The sequence below is a fragment of the Chrysoperla carnea genome, chromosome 3 (assembly GCF_905475395.1).
Source record: "Chrysoperla carnea chromosome 3, inChrCarn1.1, whole genome shotgun sequence".
Taxonomy (NCBI): Eukaryota; Metazoa; Arthropoda; class Insecta; order Neuroptera; family Chrysopidae; genus Chrysoperla; species Chrysoperla carnea.
The window spans coordinates 17,790,484-17,812,077 of NC_058339.1; positions in this window are offsets into that span (position 1 = coordinate 17,790,484).

Genomic DNA, 21,594 nt, shown 5'->3' on the forward strand with positions numbered 1-21,594 from the left:
TACCTACAGAAGAATAATATAAAACCATCATACCTTTATAGTCCTTTATACAATATATGAACACAGAGACGTAGTCTTAGCTTTTTACACCTTTTTGCAGAAAAATAATAAAATCAGATCAGTTTTTTTTTAAGTTTAATTAAGATTTTATTGACCGGGAAGCTCAAAAAGCTCCCTTAAAAAATTGCAAAAACACGAAATAGTTTTTGTGATACAGACTAAAATCGATCCAAATATTGCGATATCTTAGAAACTCTCCTTCAATCATTAAATGAACCTGATTTTTATACTTTTTGGGTCAAAATTAACCCACTCACCGACTTTCGACAAAGTCCAAAACAAAATTTTTTTTCCGATTTTTTCAAAGGGGTACGTACCCCTTAAAAAAATTGCAAACATCGAAAAATTTTTTTATTTCCAAGTTCGATAAAACTCAGTATATATGGTAATTTTGAAGTAAAAAGAACAAAAATTGGGTGCATTTGTTGACTGGACGAATAGTTTTGAGATACGAACTAAAATCGTTCAAAATATTGCGATATCTCAGAAACTCTGCATCCAATTTTTAAATTAATCTGATTTTGCTACTGTTTGGATCAAAATTACACCATCCACCGAGTTTTCTCAAATTTCAAAACAAAATTTTTACTTAAAAATATTGCAGTTACCCCTTAAAAAAGCAATTATTTTTGTGGACGACATTTGGAAACGAAGAACTGAAATAAACTCCCTTGCTCACATAGTTTTACGCTTTGCTTTACGTTTGCGAGCTACCTGTGAAACATTATCATATCCATATGAAAATATTAGGTTGTATAAGTATTTTTTCGTTGTTCCTAATATGAAAAACAGTGCGAACTTTAATCCGTATTGGATACGGCAATGTATCTACATATTGTTGTGTATATATTTATGTTTTCTCATCTTGTTTTTATTATTTATCTTAAGCTGTAAGGAAATTTTCTTCTTTGATTGAATAAATAAAATATATTTTTTCTTCTTTTGTAAATTATTTGATTTGTGTGGTTTTATATGATAAGAATATTACTATGCGTATTAAATTATCATGGCTATATATTTTTGTGCTTGCTTTCCTTATATAGGTAGGTAATTGAACATATAATCTCTCTCAGGCATATTTTAAAAGTATTATAGCTATAAATATTTATAATAACACACATTCTTTTGTATTATTATATATTTGAAATGTTTTTTTTTATTCTGTTATATTTTAACACTCCAAGAATTACAATCTCAATTACGAGAAAACTGGCAGAACAAATTTTTCTTTTTTAATCTCATTGAAATTTGCATGACCGTTCTTACGTAAGATACAGTATACAGAAATCCGTCACAAATTACCCTCTGTAGCTCAGAAAATCGCCTGGCCTGCAAAAATCAGCCTCACTCGCAGTGTGCGTTTCACTGACATTTGTGCCTTGTGGAAAATATCTTAATGATAATTTTACTTTTACGCGTTGTTTTGAGTTACGTACTTGACTTTTTTCTCGAAATTTTTCATGGCCATTTAAACAGGGTGTCTACTTAAGTTGGTTACATATGGAAAACTTTTTACGAAAAAAAAGATTTTCTTTATAAAAATCTGTTTATCGAAAATATCGAATGTGTCTACAAATTGTCAAAGTTCGTCTGGAATCTTAATGATCGTTTAGAAATGTCGATTTGGCAGTCAATTAAAAGTTTAATGTGGGAATGAATGAAAAGCCTTTTATTTATTTCATCCCCTTCGATTTATTTCATCTCCTGCACACTTCCAAAGCTGATAAAATATAAGGAATAGCTTCAAAGGTGTTGAATGAGCCATTATTGATACAATTTAATGATTTTAGCCGATATATAGGCATCTCAAATATTCGATAGTACCTATATTTAAAAAACTAATTAAGATAAATTTCATAGTAGGATAAACTTGATTTTTCAAATTAAAGCTTTGATTTCAAAAGAGTATTATAGGTCTATTATTGTTTAACTAGAATAAAGGTTTACATAAGCTGTGGTTTTAACCAAATTTAACAATAAATGGCTCAAATACAATCAAAATATTTGTATACGTTTTATATAACCAAGCATATTACAAATAAATAGAAATGAAGTCAATTGGAAGTATTGAAATGTTTAATTTTAACTTATATTCTCACTTCTTTAAAATGTATTAATAGATATAATTGTAATTGAGCCTGGATAAAAGAAGACGTAAAACATTCTATCCACCGAGCTCAAAAAAGTTTCTGGAGCTTTTTTCTAAAACTGTGAGAAAAGCTCTCTAAAAGCGTCTACAGTGTCTGATTTCATACCAATCCAGTCTGATAATATAAAGAGGGTGAAAAGAGTGAAAGTATCTCTTAAAGTTTCAAAGAAAGTTTTTAGGAACCTCAGGTCATTTACTTATAATTCTGGAAAGGTTTTCTCCGAAACTATGATCAATAGATAGTTACTGGTTTGAAACTGTAACTAGTTTCAAAAGGGGAATAGTTTTCTTAAACTTAGCTTTCAAGGATTTTTTGCTTAAAGGAGTCAATCAAATATTTTCTGAGGGAAACAACTTTTTTTTTTTAGTTTGAGGATATATTTTTTGAAATGTACAGATTTTAAAACGAATGTTAGTATATGTCGTAAGCGTATATTCTGATCGTAAGCCATTTCAGTGAAAAAACGGAAAAATTGTATTAAATAAATATTCCGTGTATAAATTACTGACCAAATTATTGAAATCCAAATTTGATCAAAGCATTAACATGAGGATAAAAGTTTTTGTGAAATCATTTGTTGTGTTTTAGTTTTATTAGTTGAATATCAGTTTCTTATATCATGAATTGTTTGAAGTTTTATGAATACAAACTACCTACCTTAAAGATTTTAAAACAAAAAATTTAGAAAAGCTTTGCTCATTAAAAATCTATTATTGTTTGGTATACTAAAAATAATTTGAATTGAATTTTGATGAATCAAAAACAACTTTAATTTAAGCCCTTTGCTTAATAAGTACTAGAAATGAAAAAAAAAATTATAAAAATAATAATTTGCATATAATAAGAGTATAGTATAAAGTTTATTTGAACTATTAATACATTTCGTTGTCAACTAACATATGTTGCAATAGGCGTTATATATGTCAACCCATTTTATGAAAGGAATATAAAAATTTTATATTAATAGGATGTAATTATAAGAAAAAAGGAAAAAATGTGTAAGAGTGAGATTAAATTAAAATTAAAATATTAAAAAATTGTGCTCCATTTTTAGTTATATGACATTTACATCCCTATAACTAAATTAAAAGCTGTTAATCCTGGAATAACTTTGGTGCGTTGCTAAACTGTATTTAGCATGGATAGGAGGAAATGTAAATACACTGCCAAAGTGTATTTGGAATAGTTTGAAAGAACTATATGTGAAAGAACTTTTAAAACCGGTTAAGTAGTGAACTGAAAAATGACGGTTTAAAAAATATTTTCATTCAAACTTTCATCCCCTATTTCGCCCTTTTAGAGGGATGAATTTCGAAAAATCCTTTCTTTTGTGACACCTACAGTATAAAATGAATATCTTCTCGATCTCATTGGTAACACAGTTACGGAAAAGTTTTGATTTAAATGTTGAAGTAACCGGGCTAAAAAATTTTAACACAAAACTTTAAATTATTTAATTTCGATATCTCCATGTAGTCAATTAAAAAAAAGAAGCGCAATAAAAAAAAGTGATTACTATCGTATAAAAAAAAAAGAATTTTAACTATATTTCTTCTTGCATCAATTTCATCATCATTTTCATCCGACCCTCATAATATTCACAGTTCAAAAGGTTTTTGAATGAAGTTTTTTTCTGTGTTGAATTTTTCTACTGCAATCATACGTACTAATAGGTACGTTACCTATCTCGTCTGAGCGCAACAACGATGTATTTGTATAATACGGTTGATATTAACTTTCTGTTAGAAATTCTTGTTTTCACCCCCAAAAATCGAAATTATCCTATATAATCTCGTGTCTAAAGTATGTTTTCTGTCACATGGCAATATCTTCCTTATTCCATAATCAAATTGCAGAATATACCCCTCATTTTAATGCTTATGGTGCTGGCTAAATAAGGCCAACACAAATTTTTCGGCTACGGAACCGTACACTCGCATTTGAATTATATATCCATAGAAGAACACTCTCCATTAAATTACTTTTCAAACAAAACAAAAAAATCAAAATCGGTTCATCCGTTTAGATGCTACGATGCCACAGACAGATAGACAGACACACACACATAGCGTCAAAATCAAAACACTTTTTATTTTTAGTTCGGGGGTAAAAAGTGACTCAGGGACTAAATATGTACCGCTTAGGAAAAAACAGGCTAGAGAAATAGTATAAAGATTAATTTTGTTCATTATTTAATTTGTGTATTGTATCTTTAGCAAAAATGCCTATAAATACAAGTGAAATTTACGAAATTTAAAAAACCCCGGTACGGAACCCTAAGCTGGCACTTGAAATGTACCTAAGAAAACTTTCCATTAAATTATCTTTTTTCTTAGAACCTTCTCCAAACTGAACCGATTTTGGGTGTCAAACTTATAACACCCTTTTTTTTTGGTTTGGAGGTTAAAAAAGAAAGTAAATTACTTACTATATATTGTTACACACGGGTGGAGCCATAAAGTAAACTTGTAGAAAAGTAATATTACTAAAATTACCATAATTGATCAGAAATTTATTGATTTTGCTGGTGAGACTCACATTTATCCCGGCTTGTTTGAATGAGGTTCCTATACTCGCTAACTATTACATTATAACTGTTGTACTATGTATATATGCCTGCATCATCTACTAAAAAAAATACTAGAATTATACATAGAATTTGAAAATATATATTATGTTGGTAGGTACTCATGAAGTACCCACTTTTACGATGAATATATTTAACCTATATTCATTTATAAAAAAAAAAATTTACTCTTTTCGTTCCGTTATTATTATATTCTCTATATTTGCAAATCATTATATTCCTTGTGCATTGAATATATTTATATTACGATATATGCAAAATTTTGTATTTATGAAGAAGAAATTATGTTGTTATTATGTTGAAAATATACTTCAATTGCAATTATATTATATAATATGTTCTATGTATGATTTATGTTAGAAGTGTATGAGATTGTATTATATCAACTATTAGATTTCAAAGAATTATATTTAAGAAAATTTTTACATTGAATTAAATTTATAGTTTATTAAAATTATGTATGACCTATTGAAATTTCATACAAACTGTCCTAATTATATTTCAACTTCTTAGCTTTTGCTTTTAGCTCGGGCCGAGAGTTTATGGATTCAAGTCCCACACACCTGGATTTAGAGCCAGGCCAAAAAAAATTCGTGGAATTTACTAAAGCTGATAATTTGATGATAAGTTTAAGTAGTTGTGTACACACACATACTGTGGTCAGTTAAACGAACGATAGAACAGGGGTCAGATATATGCTATCGAAACCGTTTAGTTTTATGTGGTTCTAAAATGAATTTACTAAAGCTAAAAATTGTTATACAGATTGTATATTGCAAATAAATACCAGTTGTGATTGTCAGTCAGTTAGGTGTTAGAACAGGGCTGGTCAGTCATCCCTTATTCATGAACAATTAATACATAAGATTAATTTTTGATTTCCGTTGTATTTAAATAAATAAATTATATCTGAAAATTGTTATATAGATAGCTTTATAACATTATTGCATATAAATTACAGTTATATGCTTACAGAATGTGGAGACCTGACCCATAATTAAGCACATAAGTGATAGCTAGTGAAAAATTGACATCACAACTAAAAAAAATTACCCAATTAGTGGGCTTCAAAAACAATTCCAAAAAGATCGGATCAAATTTGCTTGTGTTATGAAAAAAAAAAAAGAAAATTTTAACTTTATGACGTCATCAGAATCACCAAAAATTTTATTTTGCTTATCACATCCAAATTTTATCCATTTTTGATAAACCAAAAATTAACTTAGCTGTAATAGGTTTCAAGAATGTGGAATCCAGGTCCCGGAATTAAACACATAAGTGATAGCTAGCGAATAATTGACATCACAGCTGATCCAAAATTGGTGGGTGTCAAAAAAAATTCAAAAAAATCGGATGAAATTTGAATGTGTTTTAAAAAAAATCCGAATTTTTTCTTTATGGCGGCATCAGCAGCTGCATGTATCGAAAAGATTTTTACATCTCTTCCCACACTGAGAAACCTTTTGTTTCGTTTGTTGTTTCTTTGTTCCGTAAAATAAAGTGAAAAAAACAGATACGTAAGAAACACGAAAATTCCAGAGTCCTTTTTTCATCGCCATGCAAATCGAGGTATTTCTAGGCCCCGATTGAAAAGCTTTACAAAACATAGATCAAAAGAATCCAGGAATTTTCACCTCTTTATGAGGCCTCTTTATGTTTAGAATATATTATACGTTGAAATATTTAATTAGAGAAATACCAGACGAATACGTAACACAATTAATTTTTTTAATCAAAGCATTGCTATACACATTAAAAAGTTTATATAATAACAGCCAATTATTACGATTTGCGTGTTACAATACCTATAGGTATTATTATATTCATCAACATTTAGTTTTGAAATTCCAGAATAGTAGTGAAAAGCTATACAATACATACAGTAAACATTTAATATATATTATTTTCCACTCAATTAAAATATGCCTTGGACAGAAAATGTTTACCCCTAGCTACATAAAAATTATATAAATCACAGTACCCACAGCAAATACTTTTAACCATGTGCGTCTATCTAAAAAAATAACAAGGCGTAATAAATACGGTCTGTAGATCAGACCAATAAGTAACTATGAGTTTTAATTTAGTTATGTATAAATTTTGCAGTACGGTACTCATATCTAACAAGTGAAATTTCCAAAATCTCCGACAAATGCGATATATTCTTTGTAAATTGATTTTTGGAAACTTAGCTAGGGGCTACGATACCACTGAGAAACACACAGACGCACAGATAAACACTTTAAACTTATAACACTGTTTCTTTAATCAATATCAAAGTGATGGTCCTTGAGATAAGATGAAGACATGAGATGACATGGAAAGGGTAATTAGAGAGCTATCATTTTTTGGGACAAATTTTTGGAAATATTTTAATTAATATTGAAATATTTAAGTTGACTTTGTTCTTTTGAATTATTGTTTTGAATTATCTAATTATTTTACCATTTCACTTTTCAAAATGAATTGAGCCAGGTTTATTCGACCATTCATTTCCATAGTAGTTATTTATATGTTAAAATTACATGTCATGCCTCTTCCACATCGAATCGATTTTGAAGATCATCGCCAATTCTACCGTATATAATTGCATCATGCGCAGCCGATACCTAAAAAAAAAACCTTTAAAACTTTTTATTTCTATTTTGGGTGTAAAGAATGAACTTTATATCAGATCGTTAAAAAATTTTTTCACGAAAAGTAACCCTATTTTTCATCGTATAATACACAGTGAACTCCCTAATAATAATTTAACATAATATTTTTTTATGAATGGAATGGTCATGCTGGACTTTTTTTTCACCTGGTTTTTCATAAATCAATGAGATTGAACAGTATCATGATGAAAATTAGATTTTACCCTCCTTATTTGTAGTCATGTTAATGTAAAAGTATTTTTTATTTGCCTTTGTGGTTATGATATTTACATTAATTTTCATCAGTTTCATGCATGCCGTGAAACATGGCAGCCGTTTCATACTTCAAGCTTATTTAACCATTCATTTCCATGGTAATTATTTATATGTTAAAATTATTTGTCATGCCTTTTCCAAACTGAATCGATTTTCAAGATTATTGCAAATTTTTTAGTTTTTTCGGAACCCTAAACTCGCACTATGATTCCAAAGACAGAGACACACACACATAGCGGTCAAATACCCCTTTTTTTAGTTCGAAAGTTAAAAATCATGCACAGGGCTCAATAAAATTTTCGTCTTAAATAATACATGGTCTTAAAGCCTGGCTAGTGCTAAAGTCATGCAACAGACACCCGGTAACGAGTGTTTTTAATTTTAAGAATATTTACTAAGTAAAAATAAAAATTTAAATTAAAAATGCCACATGATGGTTGATTTTAATATATTTTTGTTCTTTATTACAAAATATGGATAAAGTTAATCATTTATACCAATAAAAGATAAAAAGTTATAATATATATATATATCTTAGTTTAATAAACAAGAATATAATATTATATTCATCTATTATACGTATACTATCTTATTAATTTTCTTTTGAAAAAAAAAAAAGAAGAAGAATGTATCATCATAGCTTTATCAATGTAAAAACAACGTAATACAAACTTTTTCTTTGACATCCGTATCCCATGTTGATATTAAAATGAATATCATCATACCATATATAAACGTGCAAGTAACCAACCATTCTTAAGGTAATTATAAAACTAAAGTGTTCCATATAAATTATAATTACATTCGAAATATATTTTACGAGACTACATCTGCGGTCTACTTAATTGGATTTATTCGTCAAGATGTTTTTAACTCCTTACCATGTTTATTTATTACAAGCTTGATAAGAAATCATTAACACAAAAGTTGTAAATTTTTGTAACTTCCCAGAGGAAGTTAATGTAATGGGGCCGGTTTTTGAAAAACTCCAGTTTTACATATTTCTACGGAATCAAGGCCTAATATCCGAATCAAACCTTTTCAATGTGATGTCGGTGACTATGTGTGTACGTATGCGCGTATGTTCGTTCAGATTATATCGCCTCGATTACCTCGCTAACCAGCTATGGCATTAACACGTGACTGGACTTATTCGACGCGTAATTGCGTATTTAAGAACGGAAAGATTTTTCAGCAGAATTAGTCAAGCCGTTTTTTAATGGTAATAAAAAAAATAAGCAGAATCTGAAAAGTGGATAAAACACATCATTTATCTATGGAGATATTGATTATTCCAGCATAAGCTGTAGTACATGTTCGAAGAATAATCTATGAAGGTTAACAAGCACTTTTTTTAATAATTTTTCTCCCTCTCGGAAGTTAGTCGCGTGGACTACAGGGGACTTTTTTTTTTTAGTTTTTGAGTTATCGCGTTGGCAGACAAACGGACAGACAACCGAAAATGGGCTAATTAGGTGATGAACATCTATACTAAAATTTTGTCCGTCGCATCAATATATCAATATTGAGATATTCGATGGAATACCTTTTGTACTGTGGGCTTTAAGTCTATCGTTTTCAATGGCAAAAAGTTAATAAAATTTCGTTGCTAACAAAAGCGTTGTAAAGATTTTCAAACATTAGCTTATCTCTATTAATTATATCAAAAACTAAACAAAAGTAAATTTTTATCTATTTTCTTTTCTTCAATCAAAAATTAGATAGAATTTTTGAACTAACAATGTTTATAGAATTTTTAAGTTACCTCTTACTCCCGCTGAGAGAAAATTGTGATAGAGTTCTGAAAATAATACATTTTAATAACAATTTTTGTATGCAGTAGTGTAACATCTATTACAAACTAGATACATATAAAATACATATTACATTCTGTTGTATCTTCAACAAATCGGAAATATTTTGCATAATTATGCGATGTTCTTTGGAACACACACACACACACACAAGTTTTAATACACAAACAGTTGTTGACGACATTGTTTGATAATGTAGTATCACGAATGAATAAATAATAGAGCATCATATTATATCACATAAACGAACATAACGAATAAATTAAGGTTGTAGGGGGTTAGCTGGGTGGTATCTACACGGTAAGAATATTACCTGTTAGATGCATGAAACTTCAAGAAAGTTGTATCGTTATATAACAGTAAAATTGTCATTATTTTTAATTGGAAGTATCATAGAATGTGAGTACACATTGATGGGAAATTTCTATGATTATTTTTTGTCGGTCATTTGAGGGATTCAAAAAAGTTTGATAACAAATTATGGTTTTTTTATGGGGTAATTTTGAACCAATAAAAAACAGGTTAGTTTAATGATTCGATGCAGAGTTTCTGAAGCATCACCATATTTGGGTCGATTTTAGTCTGTATGTCAAAAACTATTCGACCAGTCATCAAATGCACCCGATTTTTGTACTTTTGGGGTCAAAATTACCTTCTTTATTTAGTTTTATTGAAATTGAAGTTAAAACAAATTTCTCGATTTTCTGCAATTTTTTTTATGAAATAATCAAGAAAAACGAAAATAAAATTTTTGTGTTGGAATTTGATGAAACTCGGTGGGTAGTGTAATTTTGATCCAAAAAATACAAAAATCAGGTTAATTTAATAACGGCACCTATAGAAAGTTGCAATGTCAGCGAGTATCATGGGCAAAACTTTCAAAAAAGTTAGAGTTCTCCACCAAAAAATTAAAATAAATAAAATTGTGAACAAAAGGGTGGATAAGTGAGGGCTATAACGTGATAGTCTTGTTTTTATAGGAGAAATTTCCTAGCATAGCGGGCGGGTATCTGCTAGTTATCAATATTACCATTATTTGTTCATCCCAACCAAAACGTGTTTATGATTATTCTACACAGTTTTAAAGACCTGTACAACAGTACAATTCCAATCCATTACCTACAACTGAAACAGATGTAAATAAAATAACAGTTTTTTAAAGTTGTTCGCATTGTGGCAAAATCTAAAATTGATTTTTGTCTACTCCTGATCCCTTCTAGAATGAATTCCATAGTATTATGATATTGAATATTCTACTAATAATCGTTTATTACATAACTTTATAAATATTCTACAGACTTCGTACTACATTATGTAATAAGACGTTCGTTCCCCTTACATTACAATGTAATAGTACCTATGTACAGTAGATGACATACAGAAGTATAATTTATTATTATTAAGATTTAATTTTGTGAATATAACTTATTTGGTTATATGTGGTAAAAACGAAGGAATTTCATTGTAGAAGAGTATCTACGTCATACACACACCTTAGAGCAAAAGTCGGATATATTGCCCTTGAAAAAAAAAATTTACTGAAAATGGTTATCAATAAATTGTATGCTTGACTTATATACTTTCATAAGTTTCTTGGCTTATAAGATTAACAAATAAACTTGAAAATAAATGGAAAGATTTGAGAATCATTACATTTGAAACTAAAACCTCGTTAATTCGGAATTTAATCTAATTTCTAGGCTTTTATTTCCATAATTTCTGCAGTCTTGTACCCCTTTTGATTACATGTACCTCAGGAAGCAGGATAGTACTTTTGTAAAAATTATATTATAGATTTATTAGGGATAGCAAGTGAAAACAAACAATTGACTGAGTTAATTGTTGAAATACCATGCATAGACGGTGTTGATTACTCTATCACATTACACATACATTCATGTCCGACATACATAACTAATATAACTGATATTACCACGTAATACATACTATACAATTTACGCCTAATTTGCGCCCTCACGGGTAAACAGTGATGTTTACGAAAAAATGTGTCAACAAAAAGTGTTTTGTTTTTTATAAGAAACATTTTTTTTTCATTGAAACTTTTGTTCTATCCCTAACGGTTTGCAATATGGGCATGACCCAATGACCTATGTTGCTCATTTACGAACTCGCTTTTTACGTCCTGAGTACGCTGTAAAAATTTCAGCTTGATATCTTTTTCCGTTTTTGAGTTGTCGTGTTGACGGACGGACGGACAACCGAAAATGGACTAATTGGGCGTTTTTATGAACACCTATACCAAAATTATGTGCGTAACATTAATATTTTTAAGCGTAACAAACTTGGGACTAAACTTAGTATACCTTGCATACTACATACTATGCATGGTATAAAAAGGTACTTTCAACCAAGACATACTGTTACTTATTGTTGTTGTTTACTTATAATTATGCATACGATATTTACATCATGGTCTTTTCGATTATTTTTGGTGTAATATGCTACATACAGGCGTAAACTAAATATTGACAAATATCTTGTCTAGTAATCTTAATTAAAGAGAATTGAAAAAATACACTCGAACCAGGACTTGAACTCGGACTTCTTGGATTCATGTCAAGCGCTCTACCAATTAGGCTATTCGAGTTCTAGACATTAATGCAATTTTTCAACTCAATGAATTTTTTAATTGCACAACTTTAATCGCTTTCATTAAAGAAACGTTAAACACGAATCTTTAAACGGCTTAAACAATGCGTTATAATTGACTTTCACTATAACCATGTCAGACACAACAGGCATATTACAATACGGAATACATTCATCATATAGGAATCATATCCAGACCCATACATGTTTTTATTTTAATGATTGTTGGTGATATGATGGTTGGCTATTTCTATTATTATTATTATTATTATTATTATTGTTTAGTAAGTACAATTATTATCATGATTACAAAGAATGCAATTATAGCGTTAATTGTTATATTACATTTCTTCATATTATATTATATATTATATTATATGTGCGTGTTAATATTTGTGATACTTACCTTCTCTATTCAATAGGGGATATTTTAATATACATATCTATAATATTCAACCATATAACTAACATAAACAATACTCAAATATAATATGAGGGATGGAATGTTCTATTGTTTTCAAATGTTTGTGTTGAACTGAATTTCTTTTTATTCATGCAAGAGATAACAACTTTCAATTGAATGACTGACTGACTGTACCAGGCAAGCAACAAAACCAAACAAAAATAAATAAATAAATATATACCTACTTCTCTAATGGACGGAATTATTTAGTTATAAGACAATCATTTAAAATACATTACATGTTTTTGTCGTTATTTTCAGATGATTTAATTCCAGTGAAAAATTTCTGTGGAAAAAGTTTATATGTATTTCATTCTTATACCATGTGTGTTTGTACCATCTAGGCATATACATATCTGTAGTATGACAGAATACATCCACTTAGTAATGCATCTACCGGTCCAGTGGCCGAGCTCGCTAAGGCGTCTTAGCAAGCTATGATCACTGGCTGGGAGGTTGCGGGTTCGAACCTAGGCAGCGGCAGTGTGAACAAAAATAGTTAATGGGCGGTAAATTTTTTTTTTTTTTTTTTTTGGTATCCTAATATTCTATTATCAGTTCCTAAAGGAACTATAAATAGGTCTGATGAATAGATAACATGAACGGCAACTACCCAGTGATAGTCACCTAATCGAATTTATAGTATGTGAACTATAATTAAAACTATTTACGTAAATCTAAATCTTAAATCTAGAACACTTTGTCTATTTAGTCTATTTACTCTTTCACTATTGTCTAAGAGATTGATTACTTCAACATTTGGGTGCCTTTCAAGGCGAGTCAAGTAACTTTCACTGAACCGCGTAATTTCTTCGCGCACTGTGGGCACTTCAAGACTACGGTGAATGTCGTCATTGCGCACGTACCAGGGAGACTCACTAATTGTTCGTAACACTTTTGACTGAAACCGTTGAATAATTTCGATGTTACTGTTGCTAGCAGTTTCCCATACTTGAATCCCATAAGTCCACACAGGTTTTAAAATTGTTTTATACACTAGCACTTTATTGTCTAATGATAACTTAGATTTATGACCTAACAGCCAGTAAAGTTTCGAAAATTTTAAATTTAATTGTTTTCTCTTGGACCAGATGTGTTTGCGCCAAGTTAGCCTTCTGTCTAAGTGAATTCCCAAGTATTTCACTTCGTTTGCCTGTGGAAAACTGACATTGTTCATTTTTACAGCTGGACAAGTTTCCCTTCTTAAAGAGAATGTTACTTGAACTGATTTTTGTTCATTTACTTGAATACGCCACTTTTGTAACCAGTTTTGTATTTTATTTATACTATTTTGTAGTCTTTGTGAAGCTACATTTGGGTCCACGTCTGTGGATAATATTGCAGTATCATCTGCAAAAGTAGCTATGGTATTTTTTCTGTCGGCTGGTAAGTCCGCGGTATATATCAAGTAGAGAGTTGGGCCCAGAACGCTGCCCTGTGGTACGCCAGATTGAATAGGAAACAAGCCAGATAACTCTTCTTGAACTTTGACCTGAAAATGCCGATCTTCTAGATAAGATTTCAAAATACAATAATATGTACTCGGAAGATGTTGTTTTAATTTGTAAAGTAAGCCAGGGTGCCATACTTTATCGAACGCCTTGCTGACGTCAAGAAATGAAGCTGTACAATATTTTTTTTCTTGAAAGCTTTTGTTTATTGTGTTAACTATTCGATGCACTTGTTCTATAGTTGAATGTTTCTCACGGAACCCAAATTGGTGGTCTGGTATGATCTGCGACTCATTCAGTATAATCTTTAATTTTTGTAGAAATAATTTTTCAAAGAGTTTAGATAGTGTTGGTAATAAGCTGATAGGTCGATATGATTTGACTACGTTGATTGGCTTTCCTGGTTTTGGAATTAGAATTATTTGTGATATTTTCCAAGGACATGGAAAATAGCCCAGTCTCAAAATCGCATTGAAAATATTACGAATCATGATTATCCTATTATTTGATAATTCATTTAAAATTCTAGCTGTTATAAGATCAAAACCTGGTGATTTTTTTGGGTTTAGTGTTTTAATTACCGCGCTTATTTCGTTTAGAGAAAAAGCCTCTATTGGTGGGGATAATTGTAGAGGAGCACTCAAGAACTGATCAATTTCTTCGTCAGGTGCATCTTGTGAATTGGAAAATGTATCTTTCAATTCTTGAGCAAAAAGATCAGCTTTTTCTTTGTTGCCCCTTGCCCATGAACGATCTTGATTTCTTAAGGGTGGAAGAGCTTGTTGCGGTTGGTTGCAACGTTTTGTAGCTTTCCAAAGTGAGTAATCCGTCGCTTCTGTTGGAGATAGGTTTTCTAGATAGTCTTGAATACAATTTTCTTTTAGTTTTTCAAGTAAGCGTTTTAAATTTTGTGACGCTTTGTTGAAGCTGTTTTTGTCATTTGGAAATCTTGTTTGCTGCCAGATTCTTCTTAATCTGCGCTTTTCTGAGATAAGCTGCCTAACGTTTTGTGGGAGTAAACTTTTAGATTTAAGGCTTTTAATGTCAGGGGTGGATTCTCTGGCTGCTTTTTGGATAGTTATTGTGAGTTTTTGTACAGCTAAGTCAATATCCTCTTCTGATTTTAACAGCATTTTTGTATTTAGGTTATTATCGAAATGCCATCGAAAATAGTCCCAGTCTGTGTGACGGTTAGTTAAAGACGCAGCACCTCCTCTTTGAATAAATTCATTGTATATTGATAATAAAACCGGCGAGTGGTCGCTGGAGAGTTCGTCGCATGATTTAATTTGCATGTACGCTTTAGACATATTTTTTACCACAAATAAGTCTAACAGATCGGGTAACTTATTTAAATCGGATGGCCAGTAAGTTGGTTCACCAGTAGAAAGCTGGTCAAGATTGTTTGCTTGAATGGCTTTTAGTAAGTTTCGTCCTTTCGGATTTATCAATCTCGACGCCCAGAACGTATGTTTGGCGTTATAGTCACCACCGGCGATAAACCTGTTACCAAGATTACTGAAGAAAGTTTCAAAAGTTTCTTGGCTAATTGAATGCCTCGGTGGGCAGTAAACGGCTGACACTGTTATTGGACCAACCCAATCCTCAACAACTACGCTTGTAGCTTGGATTTGCTCAGAAACATGTTTTTCCATTTCATGATGTTTTAGACTTTTTTTTATTATAATTGCTGTTCCCCCTTGAGCTTTTCCACTTGGATGTTTGGTGTCATAAACGCAATAATTTTTAATGCTTAAAAAGCTTTTCGCAGTGAAACGTGTCTCAGAAATTAGTGCTATGTCAATATCACGATCTATGAGAAACGCTTCGAGTTCAAGGCGACGGTTTGTTAATCCGTTAGCGTTCCAAAGTACAAGGTTGATATTTTTAACCATTTTATTTCATTTTCCCAATGAGAGCTGTTAAGAGATTAATCATAACACTATTCTGTTTCATTAAGTCACGAAACATTTCTTTGAGTTCTAGAAATGATTCTTTCATGAAAGTAACGAGATTTTGTTCTTCGTTGCGAATGGGCTGGGTTTCTTCAACTGCTGGCCTTTGGTTATTTTGATTACCATTTTGGGCTGCTGGCCTTTGGTTATTTTGATTAACATTTTGGGCTGCTTGGGAATACGAAAAATTTTCCCGGGTGAAATTTGGTGTAGTTGCCCGGGAAATTGTAATGGGTGTGTCAATTTGTCGTCTTCTTAATGCAGGATATTTCTTTTCTAATATTTTTTTGTAGATCTGACAACCTTTGTAGTTAGCCGTGTGATGATCACCACAATTAACACAAGTAGCCGGTTCATCTCGAGTTTTCTTGGGACATTCACTAGTGGGATGATTACCAGTGCACTTCACGCATCTGAATGTCCTTCCACAGCTGTTTTTTGTGTGGCCGAATCTTTGGCACCGCCTACATTGGGGTACTTCCCGTTTTCGGTTTGGTGGCTCGAATTTGACTATTTTGTTGCCAAGTTTGTTGATCGCGTAGATTGACTTGTTATTGGGATCATTTCTTAAGTCGATAAAGAACATTGGCAGTGGTGCCTTCGTTTGACTATGTTTTATGTTGGAGACGTTTTCAACAACGTACCCCAGTTCGGACAAATCTTCAATAATGTCTTCAGGTTCTGTGGTACTATGAACATTTCTTAAGACTACACGGAAAGGACGTTCTTGTTTCAATCGATGAGTATAATAGCTTACATTTTTCAATCGAAAAGTTTTTACCATATCCTTGTAGGTACTGATGTCATTAGGAATGATTTTAATTTGATTATTGAGTACTTTTACGGTGTATTTTTTGTCAAATCCGAAGACACAAAGATCCTGTTGAAAGGCCTTGAAATTGGTAACATTGGTTACAAAGATTGGTTGAACTTGTTGTTTTTTCGGGTCATCAATTAAATTATCGTTTACCGGTGCCGTCAACAATGGATCGAATCGGTTTTTGGTTGTGAAATTAGAGGGTCCCGCCTCCTCTTCTTTCTGTCTAACTCTACGCTCACTCGGCTCAGGTCCACGTTTATTTTTTCTCGAGACAACAGTAAAGTCGTTATCTTGCCATGACGGATGCTGCTGGCTTGCAGACATGGTATTTATGGGCGTAATGATATCACTATTATTCATTGTCTTAGAGTCTTGAGATGACATGCTTAACCTTCTGGATATGTTAGCATATTCTTTAATATAATTGTCCGTATTACTGTTGTAAGTATTGACGTTCGCCCTAATTTTTAAGAATTCTGGCGTCTTTTGATGGTTTGTACTAACTTCTAGAAGATCATCAAGGAGTGATTTTGATGTCTTGCGAGAACATATTATGGGTGGTGTAAAAATTAAATTTCTAGAATCCTTTGGCATCCTTTAATGGGTTTATGCATGCCATCTTAATATAAATTCACAATAATGAAAATAAAATTTCAAAATAAAAAACACACTGACCTCATAACAAATTGATGAACTCAGCACAAATATATTAAAAATGTATTTTAACACTATTGCAAATTTTTTTTAAAATTATTTATTTAACTATTGCAAATTTTTTTTAAATTATTTATTAAGTATTGCACATTTTTATTAAAACTGTGTCAGTTTTTTTTGCTTACGATGGAATTTTTAAGTAATTAAAATAAATAATTATTATTTATTTTTAACAATTGGAAAATTGACAAAAAGCGTCTGCTTACTACGGCAGACTGCGATGGAATCAAAGCGATGGGCGGTAAATTGATCACACTGTCGTCGCTTGGGTAAGAACGAAGTAACCGACTCCATCCACATCATGAAAATGTAATTGTATATATTCGAATGTATTTGAAATAAATAAAGATTAAAACATAATGATGTGGGTGGCCTCTGTTAGAGACTTAAATGTCTGAGGAACGGAGGTAAAACCCCATTATTTCTAGTAATGCATCTAAGCGAGAGGTATTATATACATGTGTTGAAAGACTGCAGATAGTTGGTGTTTTGATGAACTAACTAGTTATCTATAACTAACAAACTCCCACTCTCCAAGCGTCTTCCAACTAATGTTCAATACAAGTATATAATATCTCTGGCTTAGATGCATTACTAAACGAATGTATTCTGTCATACTAGAGATATGTATATGCCTAGATGGTACAAACACACATGGTAATATATAGTCGATTTAGTACAGTCAAAGATGTAACAGAATAAAGAAAAATGACATAAACCGACCATTTTTTAATAAAACTTGGTGGAATGTGTTTTTCAGGTGTCAAATTTTTTTCGTCCACTATGAGTTATTCACGCAAATGTTTCTATTTATTAATAAACAATAAATTGGTAATAAATGCAATAGCCCATACATGAAAAGGATGGGCTATTGACTTAAAAAGGATTAAAGTTGACTTAAAAAATTAATAAATAGGCAACTTGTATAACGTATATGTTTTACATTTATATGATTAATGTTTTTTTGTAGGCGTTTCCATGTCAGATTATCTGCGCGGAGGGAAATAAGTTACCGTTTGTCAAAATATTCGAAATTCCCTTGATTTTTGTTACATCTTTAACAATACTATATATATACTTGACTAAAATGAATTGATTGGATAAATTTAAAAAGGCGTTTTCAATTTTTTAATTTCAAAATCCTTTCTTTGTTTTATATGGGAAAGTTTCCTAGGTTGGTTCACAGTCAATTTAAAAATTTTTCTGCTGAATTTGCTGAAACAGAACTTTGGAATTATTGAATATGTATTAACGAATATAAAGTGAACTGATGTTGAAAAATATGTCATTTGGGTAATCCCAAAGGTAAGTGATGTTGGAGGACATCAAGATAATGCCAATTTTGTCGCGCTAGGACCTTTTTTTTATCAAAGTCGGTCCATTTTTCCTACAAAACTTAGAATTTGGTTAAAATAAGAGAAAATAGACTGGAAAAATCATATTTTATCTTTTTAATAATTTTAATGGTAATTTTCAGTCACCAAAGTTTTTCGCGAACACACAGGCTTCTGAAATTACGAAATTTTATTTGGTATTCCTATTGTCACCAAATACTGTGCCGCCGGTGAGTTTCGATAACCGAATCTGACTGTTATATGCTCTAGTAATTTTATGTTTAATCTTTGAATATTTTTAACCATCTTAAAATTTCATAACATAAATAATCATGATTTGAAAAAATGACAGCTGATTAAGAACAAACCAAAGGTTTTTCAGTATATTATGATAGATTTGTTCATATTTGGAATGTTCTTATTATCATAATGCTTCTCGAATTCGATTATCAGAGCTTTCTCATTATAAAAACATAAGCCTACAATATTTCAACATAATTGAGGTTTCTATAATTTCATACAGAAAATTAATACTAAACAAATTTCATTAAAACTTTTTATAACAAAAAAACAAAAACAAAAAAAATATTTATGAACATGAAGAATAAAAAAATAAATTCTATTCACGACGATAAAAAAAAAACCAAATTGTGGTTGAAGTTTAATGTAAAAAACATGTAGTAAACCCTTATAAAAACAAATCACTAAAATTATGAAACGAAAAAGCAATAAGGAAAATTGAATGAGAAATATGTTTTTTTCTACATACCTACCTTAGAATTGTAATTTTCAAGCACTATGAAATAAATAGGGGTGGTGGAAGGGTGATTTTGGTGATACGACGGTGGCTGCGTTTGTATGGTAAGAATATTTAGAGATTTAGGTTTTAAAAATTTGATGAAAATACAATATATATACGTTGGGATAAACAACGTTACCACAACTCTATCAAATTCATAAATCACCGTACCATTAATAAGGTAAAGTTTTGTACCATAGGAATAATATACCATGAATCAAAGCAAATCTAACTCAAATTGTGGTTACTTGAAAGATCTTGGTCATAAAAGTAAAGTAAACTCATTTTGTCAGCTTTTTTACACTAGATTTTTTAAAATATAGGTTACATATTTTTACCCAGGGGCTTCTTCATAAATTTATTTACTTATTTGAAAAAGAGGCCACTTCATGGACAAATAAATGAACACAGAGTAGTTAGTTGACTGCTATTATTACAGTTTAGACATTATTATATTGACTTTGAAACGATTTACAAATATTTGGGGGTGGCCACAATACATATATAAACAATTTACAACCCCTTATAAAACTATATACAGATCACATATGGGAGAATGTCGTACCAAAGATTATAATTTTTACTTATGTTTTTAGCAACTCCTTTCAAGTCTCACTTATTCGTACACAGTACGTATTTTTTGCAATTTTAAATTAAACAACTATCTATAGAGACTATGTTTAATATTTTTATTTTATTAATATGTGATTCATGTTGCAAGACCATAATATACCTTACATCGCACTTTTTTGCACAATATAGTTTGACAATCTGTATAAATGTGTACTTAAATTCATCTGATTTAAAAGGAATAATATCCCTTAAAACTCATATATGAGAAATGCGTACATTGCCTAGAGGGTAATTCATACCATTCATTCATTCATTCCTTCATTCATCGAGTCAGTACACATACACACATTTTACTTTTAGTAAGTATGTACCTAACGGTGGTCTTGATTGCGACACGCCATTTAACCAAGAAACGTCTTTAAATAAACGCACCGCATCATTTTCTTTGTTTTGTGCGTTTTATATAACGTATTGTATATTACGTTTATATTAATATACCGTCTTTCTATATTCTTTATATATAATGGAAAATGACGTTTATTGAATTTTTATATTATTTAGGTACCAAAGTATTTTATGTGTATACGTATACACAGGCTTTGTAAATATTGAAAGAGTGTTTTAAATGTCTTTTGATCATTTGGTTGATTTGAATCAGTACAGAGTGTCTATGAAAAGTTTTTGAAAGGCTTCGTAAAATACAGCTCAAACATATAACGTTTTAACTACCATCGTACAAAGTTGTTCCGTTTGTGTTGCTGAACGATAAGTTTCTATAAACACGAAATTTAGTTGAGTTAATTGAATACTATTATACTAGTTCAACCAGCTTGAATTTCGCAAAAACAGGCTCGAAAAATTATGCATGAATGATACAAAATATCAATAATTAATTACTTTCTTTTTATTTATAGGCAATTTTCTTACAGATATGATAAACAAATTATATACTGAACAAAATCTAATATTAATGTTATTTCTCTATCCTATTTTTTTTTCTAAGCGGTACATTCTTAGCACGTTCAGTATTAAAATGAGGCAAAAATAATGGAATTTGAAAAGGCTGGGGAAATTATATATAAGATGGTGAAAAAAACCAATTTCCAAATTATGATTGATATCAATTAACACTTGCGAATAATATTAGGGATTTTTAGTAATATATCTTTCCATATTATGGCAAATAGAAGCAAGAAGCGTTCTATTAGGAGCTGCCGTTCTAAACGAAATTAATATGCAACACGAAAAACCAGGAACTGTAAAACTACGCTTAATATCCCAACAAAATTTGAAAATTTATTTATAATTGATTTTCAACGAAGAAGTATCTGTCGATTTCTTTTGAAACGGAG